This window comes from Apteryx mantelli, chromosome 3, assembly GCF_036417845.1.
Source record: "Apteryx mantelli isolate bAptMan1 chromosome 3, bAptMan1.hap1, whole genome shotgun sequence".
NCBI classification, from domain to species: Eukaryota; Metazoa; Chordata; class Aves; order Apterygiformes; family Apterygidae; genus Apteryx; species Apteryx mantelli.
In genome coordinates, this window is record NC_089980.1 from 97,265,619 (window position 1) to 97,278,987 (window position 13,369).

The window sequence follows — 13,369 nt, forward strand, 5'->3', positions numbered from 1 at the left end:
ACCAGTTAGGACAATATCATAGGGTCTGTGTTACTAATTGCCAGAATTTCTCATGTAATTGATTCTCAAAGAATGATACTGCCAGAAGAGTTGCACTGCTTTTGTTAGATGTTGATCATCTCAGTTCAGAGTTACTGACTGCACTGAACTCCTATTGACCACACAGGATATGCAGCTTTCCCCAGACTGAAAGGCACAAGATGGTTCTTCACAATCCTTTAGAGATGAAGCTTTCTTGAAGAAAAATTAAACTGAACTTGGTAACTTAACCTCTGATTTGCTCTCAGAACCTGGAGGAAAAAAGTAATGGGATAATAAAACATGTGCAGATTAGCTGAGCAATTCTAACTCAGTTATTGTTCCCATTATGTGGCTAATAGCCTCTTCTGAACAGACTTGATTTTTTTATCTGTTTGCATTAAAGTCAATTTGTGGTATGAGATTGGTATTATTTATTGAATGCTACACCCAGCTGCAAAGTTAGAAGTATGACAAGCCTGTATGAATTTAATTATGCTACTGTGAGACACAGGCTTGTATAGATGCTATAAATTAAGTTTAGCAAATATCACTAGCGTGGTGAATGGTCAAATGGAGGTTACCAGCTTGTTTTAGCTCATTTGGCCTGAGTTCCACAGGCATTTGGGACTTGCTTATTTTGCACAAGTAAACATTCAAAATAAAGTCAACTTTATCTAAATGTGTAAAGCTAACATGAGCATGTTCAAACTTAGGACCTAGTTAGGATTTGGTGTCACTGAGCAATTTGACTGTGCCCTGGTGATTCCTTAATATATTCAGAAGCCGCATATTTTTCTTCCTGTTACTAATACTTAGTATTCTGAAAGGCAGAATATATTCGACACAAATAAACATTACTATTTTTTCTATTTTGTCAAAATCCTTCTGCCCTTAGCACTACAAACATTTTCTCTCTTTTCTTGCTCCAACATGTAATTGACAGCTCTGCCCACTACCCTCTTCTACCTTTTGATTTTTCCCTCAGCTGCTAATAGCATACACCATTTTATACAGCTTCAGTTTATTAACCAAGTGCATGACCTTATGGGATGCTGCACACCTGCTGGAATAGACTCAGTGCCTGTAATTTTCATTGATTTCATTAGGAGGGGAAAGAACTTGCTCTCTCTCAGACAGAGCTCTCGATGGACCCTAGCAGTTCCAGAAAGTGCCAGTGCAGCTGACTGACATCAGGGATAACTGATCCCATGGCACCCAGCCTTGGACTGACTCCAGATAATATTACCTACACAGTCAAGAAATATAAATTAGGAGCATAGCTATTCTTTGTTTCCTATGCAGTCAGTAGTGAGAGATGTAAGACATGCTCCACTGGGTCTCACCAGTGATCCATCTAGCCCAATATTTTGCCTCTGACTTGAACAATAAGAGACACTATTAAGGGAGAGCACAAGAGCCAGGTCACTTTCTGCTATCTGTTCATCTTGCACTCCTCCAGAATCCACAACTGCAGCGTTAGAGATGTTAGAAGGTAAATTCCTGCCTCTAATAATGTGCTCTACACAGTTCCAATAGTGCAGGATTTGGTGAGTAAAGGTTCTGCATTTATCTTGTCTATCACCTTTGTGACTTTGTAAAGCTCGGTCATATGCTTTCTCAGCCTTCTCCTCTCCAGGTGACGAGTCCCAAATCTGCTAGCCCCTCCTTGTCAAGCAGCTGCTCTATCCCATTAATTACTCTACTTGCACTTCTCTGTATCTCCTCTAGCTCCCCTGTATCCTTCTTCAAACACAAGGCCAGAACTGCTCACAGTGGTCAAAGATGGGGCACATCACAGTTACAACTGCAAAATGGTGCTTTCTGCCTTGTTCTGAGTGAGGGTGAACCTGAGCTGCAGAGCTCTGTGTTTCTATGTCAGTGAGTATGGGAATCATCTCACCCAACTAGGTACCTACAGCAGCCATGTGCATCCAAGCCAGTCTCCCTAACTTCCTTTCAGGGAGAGGCCCCTTTCAGACGTGAGTCATTTGATTTATTCGTTTGTCTACTTTAAGATCAAATGAATTGCATCATCTGCATGCCTCTTTCTTCCCATTGACTATAAAGCTAGACTATACAGCTAGCTCAGACAGTGACATCTGAGCTGCAGTTTTGTACAGCTGTCCAGAAGAATCTTGTCCTGAGCATCCTTAATTTCCACACCTGCTCCCTGCCTCCTTTAGTTGGGACTTGGGGGAAAGGTATCTAAGGAGGGACAGGTCAAAAGTGTCATGCAATTAATTAATAATTGTTTTGAGCTATGCAGAGGTATGCAGAGGCAGAAGCAAGGGAATGTTCTCATTGTACCCAGTTCATCTGGGTTGCAGGTTTTCTGAGCTGGTGTGGTTGGGGTTAGGCTTATTTTAAAAGGAGGTTTTTTAGGAAAAAAGGAAACATTTGGAGCATTAGTGAAGTGAATGGAGAAAACTTGTGAATAAGAATATAAATGAATTAGTGATAAAGGAATACTGACTGGGATATGCTATAGTGAAGACTGGGAAGAAGAAGAGTGAGGGGGTGACAGACAGCTATATATTACCTTTTTTCACTTTTCCATTTCCTGGAAGGTATCAGTTTTTCATTTCAGGAATATGACTAGTTTATAACGGAACGTGGGAAGTGACAGAGATAGGAAAAAGAGTAGACTGAGTCTGCTAACTGCTATCCCACCAATTATTTTGTGCCTCAGTCACCACTGCAAGAGAGTCTCATTCTCTCTCAGTTTATGTAATTTGGCACTATTCAAAAAAAGGAAAAGGGTGAGAAATAAGAGATAAAATACTTCAGTTCAACCTTGAGTATCCTCAGAGCTTTCCCAATGAATTAAACTCCAGCAAGGCATTTCATGTGTGATTTATTAGGCATCTTGCTTTGGTTTTAGTGAACTTTCCTGTAAGGGAGCATATTATAATTGACTTTGAAACACAGAGCTAGTTACAAACTCTAACTATGGAGAGACAACTGTCTCTCCATAATATTTACTTACTGGTTTATTTATTTGCAGTTCTCAGGGTGGTAAACTAGTAATAAGCTCCCAGTAAGTCACTGAAAGTGATAATGTACTTTCACTGACTCACTAAAACATATCATCATCAACTGCAAAAGTTTAAAAATCTGGAAACTGCAAAGATCAAAGGTGAAAGCTAAGAAGTATATATTAGAAATAACAACGGATGGCCCCAGAATGAAAACAAATGAATTCATTCCTCGAACTTTGCTGCCATTCATAAACCAATTACACTGTGAGTTCGTAGTTTATGACTTAACAAGGCCTTTCCAGAGAAATAAAATCTTGTATTCACTAAGGAGCCACTGCTTGTCTTTTACATAATTAGTATCAAATTGTAAAGGTAATAAATATTTGCAAGTAGCTCTCTTTATTGAAATTCAAGATGTATTTAACAGCAGTCATTTACACTCATGTTGTGCTTATTAACTACAAATATGCAAAACAGCATTTACCTCATGGTAGAATAGTACATGTACTAACATTCAAATACAAATGCAGTGTTGTGACTTATGGGCTCCTTTGCTGTACAATACTCCTGATTATCAGTTCCAGTCAAGCCTGCTGCATCCTTCCCAAGAGAAATGAAAAAGCAATAAAAAAATGGAGAACAGAATGTCTTACACCAGCTGGTATCCCTTATGTTCTTTTGTCTTTCTTTTTCATTTTGTAATCGAGAAAGTGAAATCAGAAGTCAGTGTAAGTATCACAGCTGTTCACATGCACTGTTTACTTTGCTTCTCTGCTTCTCCTTTGGTGTTTTATTTTGTTGGGTGTTTTTTGTTTTTTGTTTTTTTTGTTTTTTGTTTTTTGTTTTTTTTTGCCTTAGCTTTAGAGAGGGTTAATTTGGAACATTAGGCCATTTGAGAGTTGAAATGTAAAGAACTGCATGAAAATGTCCATTGTTCTAAAAGCCTCTAAGCATTTACAATGTGCATTTTCCATTTGTTTTCAGTTTCTGATGTTCTCTTTCAGACTGTTTAGCTAGAGCTGTGGACCTCCTCATCTCTTTCACCTTCTCACCAGAAGGATCCAAGTCTATAAGTGAATGAGAACCAACAGCACAAATAGTTGTCAATGGAGAACTCAGACCTGAAATATTTAGAGGGCTGAGGCATATTGGCTTGGTCCTACTACCTTTGTGACAGTTGCTCCCTAACTTCCACTGCTGGCGCTTTCAGAGTATGGAAAGTGTTTAATACCTTGCAGATGCAAACAGTGCCTCACGGCAATGGTGTGACAGTAGCATTTATAAAATATCCAGGAAAGCCTTTCTAAGGGGAGTATAACACACCTGGTTACTCCTGCAGGCTGAGCCCATGGGGTACATATGACAATCCTTGTCTCCTCCTTTCCCTGCCTTCCCCAGGAGTCCTGTATGCTCTTCTCCCAACCATCTTTATTTAAATGGCTTTCTGCAAACTCCTTGCATGCCAGGGGTCTGCGTTCCTTCTGTTTCACCCTCTTTGTGTCAAGGCTGCCTCATTTTCCACCTTTCCTGCACTTGTATTCAACACCTATTCTCCTTCTTCTTTCTCCCATGTAGCCAGATGTATTCCCATGTCCCACTACATCCTTCCTTTCCACGACACTAAGGGTTTACAGCACCTCCACATTGCCACCACAATTTTCACACCACCATCACCGTTTTTTCTTTTCTCTTTGACTGAGGAACAAATATTTCAGGGAGTCCACTCTTCAGACTGTGTTGGGAAGATAAGCAAAGCTGACGTGGATTATAATGTATAATGTATAATTATACATTATTTTGGAAGAAGTGACTGCTACCAACCTGTCCTTCAGTTTATAAACAATTACAGAAGTGAGTGAAGCTGCTGAATCTGCTAATCAAATGGCAAGTATTTTTATATGCTTCACATTTTCTCTTCTAGTTTTCTAATTTTTACCTGGCATCAATTGGGTTTTTATACCTGTATCTAGAACATTCCCTGAAGTGTTCTGAGCTGCTACGTAGAGGTTTCTTTTTACCCTCAGAGAAAGAAGAGAAATGCCAAGCTGAGTCAAGAGGCTTATTTTCTTCAGACAAGAAACAAAGTGTACTTTTTCCTCCCTTAACCAAAGCATTTTCAAGAGCAAGATAGAGGATGCTTAAATCAATAACGATTAAGGAGTACAAAGCTACTAAAAGAATACATCTTTGGAGCAAGAAATGTTCAGGCTTGATGTAGAAATTACTGGGTGAATTTCTGTTTATGCAGGAGGGGTCCAGATTAGGCGATCCTAATAGGCCTTTTTGGCACTGCAGTCTGAGAAACTATGAAACATGAAAACAAATAAAATAAATATTGCTCATCCTTGTCACAGCTTTTAAAAAATATTTCTCCAGTGATATAAAACTTCACTCATTCATTTGTGCATAGAATGTATTTTCATTCTATATATAGTTTATTAGCTGAATGTTTTCACATTGTCAAAAACATTTCTGATTGCTTTAATTTGAAGACCTTGCCTTCTTTCCAGAGGTAAATATAGAAGATAATAAACATAACAGCCTGGCTAACTGGTAGCATTGTCAAGAGCTTGAGACCAAGGGGTCACGGAGGCAGAAACAGTAAGTCAAGCTCTCAGGGAAGGGGAGGCTCAACTAAAGTAACCACTAGAGCCTGGAAAGCGCCTCACAGACAAGTAAGAGCCATATTTGACTGAGAAAACCCGAAAAGTAAGTGGTAATAACCTGGCCCTATGGATGCCCATGAGAGTTTGGCCGTTCATTGAGATGAGCTTCATACAATCAAATACTGAATATCTACTTTAATACCCACAAGAGAAGCATTACAAAAATAGGACTGGATCCTGTTTAGCTCAAAAATAAAGGATATTTATATGGGTAAGGCAATATATGATCTCAAAGTCCCATTTTCCATTCACTGAAGACTGGATTCCTAAGATCTTAAGAAAAGTCCTATTCCTCTGCAGAAGACAGAGGGACCATCCCCTACTATCCCTTACTTGGCTGTGTAATGCTCCCTTTCCTGCTTGGCTGGTTTGCTCTAGAGCTGCTGCAAGAAAAACAGCCATGACATCCTACAGCTTGGGCTACAGAAGAAGGTAAAACATAAATGGTCAGCGTGATGGCTGTACAATTTATTTCCCTGTTTCCGCCCTAATATGTTACTCTGCACTTGCTCATAGAGCGAAGCAAATACCCACATGCCTGTACCAGAAAGGCCATTTTACTTCCTGCAGACAATCCTCAGAGGGTGTACAAACAGTCTGTGCTGCTGCTGTAACATTTCAGTTGATTAATGTTTTCCAGAGAACTCACTCTTTGCTGTGCTTTTGCATAGCTGACCAAATATCAGAAGATATAGACAAAATGTACAAAGCTATTGGTCTGGCTTCTCTAGGTGCCTTTGCATCTTAGGGTTAAGAACAGTATGACATATGCCTTGTACTTCTTGTTAAATTCCACAAAGGATCTCTAAATATGTGTAATCCCTTTGTAATGTGATGACACAGAAGATATTATTGTGCTTGAGGTATAAAAATATATTGCTTTTCTTCACTGGTCACATTTCAAAGCCTTTAGAATTAGAAATACTCCCACTTTTTTTTTTTCCTTTCTTCCCTTTTTAATTTAAACAGTGGGTTACTTGCAAGTCAAAAATCATGAATTAGCCATTTGGAAAGGAGGGGTATAAAGTTCTGGACTGCAGCATTTTCATACAATAAATTGCATTCCACAGCAATATGAAACTGAGATTTCCTCACAAATAAAAGCATTGTGATGTGAATTCATTCATCACAGATGGGGCCTGGTTCAAGAATTTGAAAACATAATTTTTAGTATAAAATTGACTATTGGAATTTCATTAAGCTTAAAATTAACACAATTTATTTCAAAACAGCATTAATCATAATTACTAGAATTCAGCCTCTGATTACTCTGGGAGCATACATTCATCACGCATTTCCAGTCTAAATAGAAACTTATCATACCCACCACTGTTTGTTGCCAATTGACAAAGATATTACTGAAACAAAATAAAAATTAAGTTGCAGCTCGCAGTGGTAAAAACAATATTATAGTCAGTATTTCACCCATGGTTGAAAACCCTGCTGATTACATAAAGGTATCTTATCAGAGTGGAAAGTAGGGGCATCAAGAGACAAACAGCATCTAGTCCGTCTGTGGAGTAACTCCAATAAACTTTGCTGGAGTTATACCACTGCCAAGATTAGCCTGCTAACTTTGAACTGAAGTATGAACCATGCTCTGACAACATGATTGTAATTTTGTAATGATTTTAATTCTTGATGGGAGGAAGAAATTGTGCAGACTTCAGGAGCAGAAGAAGAAATCGTTACATTTATGATTCTCCAATTACGGCTTATGGGGACTGCTTCTCAGTCATCTCTTTACTCTTGTGAAGGTTTTATAACAAGGCTGTTGGATGAAACAAGTGTTTTCAACAGTGTCAGCAACGTAATGACATATTGTAGCAAAGAAGGCATTTTCACTTCACTTTGATTCATGTCTGAAGTTAGGGAGAATCAGCCTGCTACTTGTTCGGATTGTTTAATCCTCATTTATATTCTGGTTTAAGTGGGTCTGAAGAAAACACTCTCCTAAGACTGATCTTTTATATTTCCACTTTTCCATTGTAATATTGCTTGAAGGGGGACATTCTTTAAAATAAACATTAAATAGAGAAGAAAAGCAAATTCTCTTGTATATTCAGCTCAGGCTGAACTACTCTCATTCTAGTCCAGATTGAACTTGAATGTCTTCTTTACATCTCTGTGTATCTTGTGGCAGTGGACTCTAAACCCAGCTGGTGCAACTTGTCTTATGCCAGCTGACCAAGACCACTTGGCCAGGCCAGCAGGAAGAGATTACTGAGTGTTTCAAGATACTTTTCCTTTACAGATGATGTTCACTGTTTCAGAAAAAGAGAAATATTAACAGTTTACACATTTCCCCCCAAAAAATTGCTCTCTCTCCCTAACTTTATAGATTATTTTGCACAAAGCTTCAAGAATTGAAATGTACAGCTGGCCAAGATGACGTAATTGATTCATAAATTACAAGGCTAGGTGATATGATATGATATGATATGATATGATTTGATACAGTTAGTCTGACCTTTACTTTCCCCATAGAACTTCAACAACTGACTCCTGTATCAAGTCCATAACTTCTCAGTGAACTATAGCTTATCTCTGAGAAAATTTCCACTACTGATTTGAAGACATCAGGTAATTGAAAAGCCATCATATTCCAAGGTAAATTTTTTTGTGGATTAATCACCTTAAATACTAAAAACACACATCTTATTTGTCCAGCTTATTTTCTGACTATTGGATCCCATTATGGCTTTTCCACTATGTTAAAGAGCTGTCCATAAATCTCTTCCTTATGTAAGTGTAAATCATAATCAGTTCACCACTTAATCTCCTCTTGGAGAAGCTAAAATACATCAAGCTTCCCACGTCTCTAAATTCATAGTATATTTATATGCTTGAAACTAATTTTGCTAAATCTCTGTGAAAGATTTGTGAAGGGGGCAGTAACATTTCACTGTTTTTCAGTATCCTTCTTGAAGATATCCAGACCTGATATATTATTATTCCATTAAATATCTCCCCAGCACTGAACAATGTGTAATACTGGTTTCCCATTCATACTTGATATTCCTGCTTACACACATGTTTGTCCTCTGTCCTTAGCATTTCACAGGTTCCACATTCAGTGGCTAATATATCATAAGCCCTAACCCTTTCCATTCGCACTGCATTTTAGGATACAATGCCCTGATTGGCCCAATTTTGCCAGCTTTAGTCTTAGAAAGTTGCTCAGAGCTACATGAATGGCTCTGATTAAGTCAGTGGAACTCTATTGTCTAAAAAGGCACAATTCAAAGAGCCAGGTCCCGACCTGCGTAAATGAGTGCAGTCCCACCTACCAACCATGCCATTACACTGGCTGACACTCCCTGAGAGTTTGGCCTAATGTGTCTAGCCTAAGCTCAGCGAGGTATTTTACAGCCATTCTTTCAGCCATTTCTCCCTGAATCTTTCATAGACCAAAGGGCAAGAGTTCAAAAGTTTCTTCCAAACACATCTGGCAAGTAGGTGGATCACCCAGTTGTCACCACCTATGAGACTTGACCTGCCGACTTGAAGGCTCAGTCAGGTGCTACGTAAGCAGAACACTGCACAAAGGAGATGCCCTTTAATAGAGTAAAGATAAAATGATTCCGCCAGATGCTTCATCCCATCATAGCAGAAAAAATACTAAGAAAGAATCAGCTAATTTGCAACACACTTACCTGTATTTTTATGCAGCCCACTGCAACACAATAGGCTTTTCTTTCTTTAGCCTGATGCTTACTTTAAATTCTGACAAAGACACATTTTTGTATCATGCACCTTTCTAACCTGATAAGCTTTTCAGCTCTAGAAATCCTTCTAGTTAATAATGGTTATCAGCAGGGACTAAGGAGGGACAAAGAGGGATTTTAGTGTGAAATCAGAGACACCAGTGAGAAGCAGGACACTTGAGAAGTCTGCCAATGTTCATGCCATAGAAATTAACAGACCTGCATTTAAAAATTACAGCTCTATTAAAGCATGAAGATATTGCACTAAAGGTGTTAAAATAACCAATTAAACATACAGGTTTACTCCTGCAAAAATACAGAGCATTTCTGTGGAAAAAGTACCACTGACAAGAATGCACCGCAACCGCTAGAAATCAAAATAAATAAATACTTTTAATTGGAAAAGGAATACTTCAGCCCACAGTACGCAGTTTTGTGGGCAAAGCAAATCTGCTAGCCAGTCTTTAATAAGCCCACATTGTACTGGAGTCAGTTTAGCTTTTCTGAGAACATGGACATAATCTGTTAATAATTTAACACACCTCTGGCAAAGCAGGAATGCTGTAAATAAAATGTAAACAAAGAAAACAAAAACAGTGCTTTGTTTGTGCAACTAGATGGAAAATTAATGGAATAGATTCTTTTCACAGTGCAAAATCTGAAAATGTTGAGCACATAGAAATCAAGAGATCCAAAAAAATAAGATTCCCAGAGAGACATGAACTTTACTATAGTGCATAACACATATGACATGTTTTATTTTGGAATGCTCTTTATGTTAAATATGTGATTTCAGTCCTGCTTAGCAATGTTGCTGTGGGAACTTCACATTATGAAATTCTTCACTATTGCTGATCTACATTTATTTTTTTCTATAAACAGCAGGCAGAAACAACGCATATGTGATATACTTTCTGAAAACATGATTAATGAACATGCATGCTTGATCAAACCAGACCTTTCATACACGCATTTGTATGTATTGCATGTTAGTGACAAAAACCTAATGTATTGATTTAATGAGCATCTAGCAATAGCTCATAGTTGCTATCAGAGGTATAAAAGCCCTTTTCATTGTTTTACCTGCTGATTACTCCAAGATTTGCACTAAGTGAAGGTGATGGAGTCCATAGTGTCATACAGGCCTGAATAGCCAGCAATCTAAGTCACTCACTAGTCTCTCAAATTTAATTGTACAAGTAGATTCCTAAGGCTGTCCCAGGCCACTAGCTGGCAATCTGAATATGGCCCAAAGCAACTAAGAGGTCTAAGCTTTGGAAATTAAGCACCCAAATACCTCTAAAGGTCTGTCTCTACACTGCTAGAGGTCTGCCCCTACAGATGTATGTGTGTGGCACAAGTGCTGTGCTTTAGAGCAATGATATGCTAGCTCTGCATAAATTTGCTACTTTAGCAAGAGCAGAATGGCCACGTTAGCCTCATACCACCTAGAAAAGGATAAGCACCATAAACAGTGTGCCGCTGTGGAAGACTCCTCTTCCTGTTCCCATGCTCCTGGAATATCACTCCATTTTCTAAATTGTAAGTGGACTGGGCCACTACTCTGCACCTCTTCAGCTACATCTCCTTGCCTGAGTTTCCCTCTAGCTGGCTGTGGGCAGCTCCATGCACCTTCCCTTGTGGAGGTTCCTGGGCTCCCTCCATGGGGAGAGGCTCAGGCTTCACCTGGGGATTCCACGCTACTTCCTGGGGCAGCTCCGATCTGCTCTTCCCTGACCACTTAGGCACACTCAGCCCCAGGCACCTAAATCAGCCTACCAAGCCCAATTCCTGCTGCTCGCTGACTCCTTCCATTATGGTTGATATAGTCTCCCTGGACTCTTTTTGCATACAGAGCCAGCATTCAGAGCACAGTCAACTCAAACACCTTTATCTTAAGATCCCTTAAAATTATTTCCCTTGCCCTTCCATCCCACTCTTCTAAGACTAGAAACATTATAGACCCAGGGAGGTCTCAGCTACTAACAGATTTTTGTTTCCATTTGTCACACTCTTACAGCATTGAGGGTTTGCAGATCCCTTTTGAACCACCCTGGAGGCAAGTACTGCTCCAGCTCTGATGAAGGCAGTCTGAGGAACACAGGGATCCTCTACGGGATAATTCCCCCATTTGTCAAGCTCTCATTACCTTCCTTCCATAAATCTTTCCAGTTTCCTTTCCACACAGATGTGACAAACGTGCAAATGCTCCATGTTGAGAGTGCTGCTTCCTGCCTCAACCATTAACTCCCACTGAAGGTAAAACATCGTTTACTTACATTCCTTCATGTTACACCACTTGCAGAAAAGCACAGCTTTGATTATTATATAGAGCCCCATAATCTGCAACCATGTAATTGCATGTTATGCCAGTGACTTCTTTAACAACTGAACTCCTTTATGTCTGCTAGTTGCCATCCAGCAGAGTCTGACAGAGGCGTCTGGCTGACATGGAGACACTGGCTGCTGCTGGGAAAAGGGAAAGAAAGGAATGGCGAGGAGAGGAGGGGAAGGGAGGCAAGAGGAGCTGAGCCGAGCTGAGCTGGGAAATATGTGAGTCCTGTAAAAGCAGTAATGGAGAGATGCTGAGAAAGAGGGCGGGTGGAGATAGACAAGTGAAGAAGTCTTTGTGGTAGTGCTGTGGTGGGAATCCTGGCAGAGCCTGTTGGAGTAGGTGACTAATATTAAAGCATCCAGATAAATCACAGTAAGGAAATACAAGAACTGGAGCACTGATCTAGAAGTTTGTTCCCTTGAAAAATGGGAATATTAGGAAGCCGAAAGTCAATCAAGTGAGTTATGTGCTTTTTGTGGGTTACACATCTCTAGCAGATGTGGAAGAGTTTTAGATGAGCAGTGGTGCATGGGCATAGGGTGAGAGAAAGGCATATAAACCCCTTGTTGACGAATTAGGTTAGATATAGAAAGCAGCTAGAGACTTGCTGCCTCCTAACTTGTCTAGTCTTGGAGTATCTTTGCACATATGTGTGTGTACATGCAATGCGTTACCTTGAGAGGGCTGTGATGGGTTCATTTATGCTAGAATGGAGATGCTGTGGGCTGGATGTGACAACCACACAAGAAAGGCAAGGTTTGGTTGTAGAGTTGTGAGCCGTTGCCAGATATTTGGATGGGTTAAGCTTTGTTTAGGGTCAAAGATTTGTGCTCCTTATGTGCTGATAAGCTCACATAAACAGGAGTGAAGGCACAGGAATATGTCTGCTCTTCTTATTTCCTTTATACTATATGTGTCTTCCCATTAGATATGAGAGGATACCATTTCCAGCTTAGGATGCATGAGTGAGAACAAGGACAGAAAGATAAGAGAACTGTGCAAAGCCTCCTCTCTCTGTTTTTTATTACCCTTGTCATCTACCAACAGACTGACTGCTTTTCTTGCTTTTGTCTTTTTTTTCCTCTAGCATATTTGTAAATGTTATTTACTTATTGTCACTAGCTCCTTTGGGCTGTCTACTTTAATTTCATATCACAAATTGTGACTGGCAGTATTTTGTTGCTGCTGCTTTCTTTATTAATTTGTGTTTTACTGCTTCAACAATAATAAACAGTTTTCACCCCTCCCATAATTTGTGCTCCATTTTGGATCAAAATCTCCTGGGAATATTTATAGGACTCCAGCCCCAGCAGGGCTGAGAAGGAACGGCAGTGGTGTACCCACGCTTCAGATGCACATCCTGGTACCTTTCACACAAAGGAAAAACATGAATGAATATCATACCAGCACTTCCACATTTGTGTTTGCATCACTAAGTATCACCACGAACACATTACTAAAAGCTACTTACATTTTGCTCATACTTAGAGTCCCTGAACTCAGTATGTTATACATACCTAGAAATAATGCTTCAACCTTAAAGCACTCCAGACCCAAACTCTTTCTGAGTCTTGGGCAGTTCAGAAATTGTTTCTTGAGCCAATTTTACACACAGAATGTCTGCCATCAAAATTAATATTCTAGTCATGTGAATGGCCTCAC